Here is a 4403-nt window from a genome sequence, read left to right on the forward strand (position 1 = left end):
TGCAACGACATCGGAGCTTCTTGTCACGAGAGCGATGGCAATGCTTGGAAGGACCGAAGCTACATGATGAAGAAAGAATGGAGGAGTGAAAATGTGCTTCCATTAATAGGAGTGGAGTTTTGATATTTTAAGAAATTATACCATTAATCATCTCAAATAATATATTACAAAATAATCCAACTATGGTTAAGATAATGACCAATTAAAATGTGACACATCATGAAAGATAACTTACATATTATTTTAAAGGAGTGGATAAAATCCACCCTAAAAATATGTATTGCACATGATATATATTTTTTGGGAATTTTTTTGTCAACAAAAAATTTCACTTTTTACCAAAATTTTCATCTTCATTCTAGTATTATTCTCTTTAAATCATTTAAAAAAGATCCTCATGCATTCCATTTATTTAAAAAGGAAGAAAGAAAAGAACACTAATGCCCCACCAAAACCTTTAACCCTTGTTGGTTTCACTTGAAAAGATTTAGTACTGATAACTGGCTATCACTAAATTCAGGAGATGTTTTGAACTTTTCAATTTTTAGCTCAGTGTATTCTTGAGTGAGCCTATCCACTCATTCTTTTGAACATTCTTTCATGTTTGAACTTAAACTCTTACTATTATTCCTAACATAAGCCTAACCCACTCATGATACTTACTTTCTATTTATATCTCTCTTTTGTACCCAATTTCTAAAGTCAAGGTGCCCTCATCATTCAATTTAGTAATTTTGATTCCTTCTCCTCCTATATGTATATCTGAATGGGGTATTTTTTCGTGTTCTGAATTTTTTGGCTACTGGGGTGTGTCACATAAGATTGTGTCATTGTCTTAGAAGGTAAAAGTGAAGGTGAATGTGAAGATACAACATTAAAAATAGATAATGAACCAGACAAACATCACAATTAACAGCGTTATTAATGCAAGCAAAGAGATGCAATAGAAACTCCACATGTTTTGAACAATCCAAGAATCTCCAAACTAAAGTAAATATTTTACATAGCTTTGCCAAAAGTTTATTTTAAAAAAACAAAGTTTAAGCACCCAATCTCGTCCTTGATTTTCACTACACAAATGAATCCCTCACTGTTAAACAAAAAAGGCATAGTAATCGTCATATATATGTACATATTTTGCTAGTTCAACTCGTCTATTTTTGCGAGTTAAGTAATTGTCTTATGAGTTTCAACTCCTTTTAATGACTCTAATTATAGGCAAAAGTGGTGCACGAAATTGTGATAACACTTTTCACAACTCCACACAACTAACCAGCAAGTCCACTGGGTCGTCCAAGTAATACCTTACGTGAGTAAGGGTCGATCCCACGAAGATTGTCAGCTTGAAGCAAGCGATGGTTATCTTATAAATCTTAGTCAGGAGATTAATGATAAAGATGATTTTTGTTTATGAAAAGTAAATAACATAAAATAAAGAATACCTGTGATTCAGTAATGAGGAACAGGTTGAGGTTCCGGAGATGCTCTGTCGTCTGAATCTCTGCTTTCCTACTATCTTCTTCTCCAAGCACGCATGGCTTCCTTCAATGGCAAGCTGTATGATCCTCTCGGATGAAAAATACTAGATACGATCTCTACACAGCTAATCAACTGTTGGATTTCTTGTCTCGGATGAAAAATACCAGGTACAGCTACCGCACGGCTAATCATCTGTCGGTTCTCACTAGAGTCGGACTAGGATCTCTCTATCCTTTTGCACACTGTCACTGCGCCCAACATTCTTGAGTTTAAAGCTCGTCACAGTCATCCCTTCCTAGATCCTACTCGAAATACCACAGACAAGGTTTAGACTTTCCGGATCCCAGGAATGCCGTCAATTAGTTCTAGCCTCTACCACAAAGGTTCTGATCTCATGGACTCGGTCCGTGAATCAGAAACCCAAGAGATACGCACTCAAGCTGTCGCCCAATGACTATGTTGAGCTCAGGTAGAATGGGAGTGGTTGTCAGGCACGCGTTCATAAATGTGAGAATGATGATGAGTGTCATGGATCATCATCTTCTCCAGATTGAAGTACGAATGAGTATCTTAGAACAGAATCAAGCGTGATTGAATAGAAAACAGTAGTAATTGCATTAATCCATTGAAACACAGCAGAGCTCCTCACCCCCACCTATGGGGTTTAGAGACTCATGCCGTAGAAGATACAATAGGAAAATGTAAAAATGTCATGAGTTTTAAAATGAATCTCTAAATGTACTTTTTATACTAAACTAGTAACTTAGGTTTACAGAAATTGAGTAACTAAGTGCAGATAGTGCAGAAATCCACTTCCGAGGCCCACATGGTGAGTGTTTGGGCTGAGCTTTCAAGCTTCCACATGCATATGCCTCACATTGGAGTTAAACGCCACCCTAGGTGCCAAAATGGGCGTTTAACGCCAAGAAGTGTGCCAGTTCTGGCGTTTTACGCCAGAAAGTTTTTAGCTGGCGTTTAACGCCAGTTTGGGCCATCAAATCTCGTGCAAAGTATGGACTATTATATATTGCTGGAAAGCTCAAGATGTCTACTTTAAAACGCAATTGAGAGCGCACCAATTTAGCTTCTGTAGCTCCAGAAAATTCCCTTCGAGTGCATGAGGGTCAGAATCCAACAGCATCTGCAGTCCTTTCTCAGCCTCTGAATCAGATTTTTGCTCAGGTCCCTCAATTTCAGCCAAAAAATACCTGAAATTACAGGAAAACACACAAACTCATAGTAAAGTACAGAAATGTGATTTTTGCATAAAAACTAATAAAAATATAATAAAAAGTAATTAAAACATACTAAAAACTATGTAAAAACAATGCCAAAAAGGGTATAAAATATCCGCTCATCAAAAAGCATACATATAAAAAACTTAAAATGATTGATCATACAAGGTACTATTTTACTGGTCAAAATAAAAAATCTAATGCAACTTAAAGAGTGATAACATCTTAAAAAATAGTTAGAAACTAAAAAACTTGGGTATATCACATCATGACACAACCGATGCTATCCTTGTATTAATTGTTTAACATGATATTACTTATCTCAATGGTATTACTTATGAAGAATGAGACAATAATAAGGTTGTACTGTCAAGTTCAGCCATATCTGATTCATATTTGAAGTTGTAAAATTCATTCAGCATATCTCTAAACCAATCAAAGCAATTTTTCTCTCTTGTTATCAAATATATTCTTCGAGTGGATCCTTTGGTAAGTTATTGCATCATCTGAAACTACTTTATTACAAATATCAAAATTTGGGTGTTTACTTAATGGAAAAGATGGTATTCAAATTGAATTTCAGAATTATGCACTATAAGATCAAGAAAATAGAAAGCAGACTATATATATAAAATCTCCAACATGATCAATGTGTAGTAGTTACATATTTATGTATGCTAATGGCAGTTGTGGGTCCAACACCAAAGCCAGTCAGTAGTCAGTACCACAATGCCATACTTCACAACATGGTCTTGAGAAGCAGAACCAAAAGGATCATCTATACATAATTTTGGACAATGAACTGATCTTTTTACGGTATAATAGAGATATATCACATTCTTGAGGTCCATTCTCAGCTTGAAAATAATGTTGACTTTATATTTTTTATTCAAATATACACATCAAAATATAAAAAAAGTACAAAATCAGAAAGAACAATGATCATCAACACTATAAGCAAGCACCTTAACAATAATTTTACATAAGGTAGATCTCTAACCAAAAGAAAAATTTGAAAAAGACGTAGAACATGGTGTTAATTAAAGTGTGGTTGATAAACCTCGATTTCGTGGTTTATCTTGTGCTTATTTTAGGGGATTTTATCATCTTTTCCCATATTTATTCAATGAAATAGCATGGTTTTGTAATTCTCCCTTGAATCATGCTTAAGTGTAAAAACATGCTTTTTAGGCCCTTAAATTTGTGATTTTAATTCACTTTAATTCCATTCGATGCCTTGATGTGTTTGTTGAGTGATTTCAGGTTCATGAGGTAAGTATTGGATGGAAGAAATCAGGAGAAAAGCATATAAAGTGGAGAATGCGTGAGGAAACAAAGATTGGGAATGCTTCAGGTGGTGCGCAAGCGTACAAGGCGCGCGCGTGTAGAAACGACATTGCACATCGACGCACACGCGTACATGACGCGTACGCGTGGATGAAGAAACAGCCAATCGACGCGCACGCTCACATGGCGCGTACGCGCCGATACTCACACGTGACCCACTTAAAGGCAAAACGCTGGGGGCGATTTCTGAGCTACCCAGGCCTAAATCCAACTTGTTTCTGAGTGTATTTCATGCAGAATTGAAGTCCAAGCAAGGGGGAGCAATTAGTTAGTAAACATGAGCCTTTAGTTAGTTTTCTAGAGAGAGAAGCTCCCTCTTCTCTCTAGAATTAGGTTAGGATT

The sequence above is a fragment of the Arachis ipaensis genome, chromosome B10, assembly GCF_059453495.1.
Source record: "Arachis ipaensis isolate K30076 ecotype BB chromosome B10, ASM5945349v1, whole genome shotgun sequence".
In the NCBI taxonomy this organism is placed as follows: domain Eukaryota; kingdom Viridiplantae; phylum Streptophyta; class Magnoliopsida; order Fabales; family Fabaceae; genus Arachis; species Arachis ipaensis.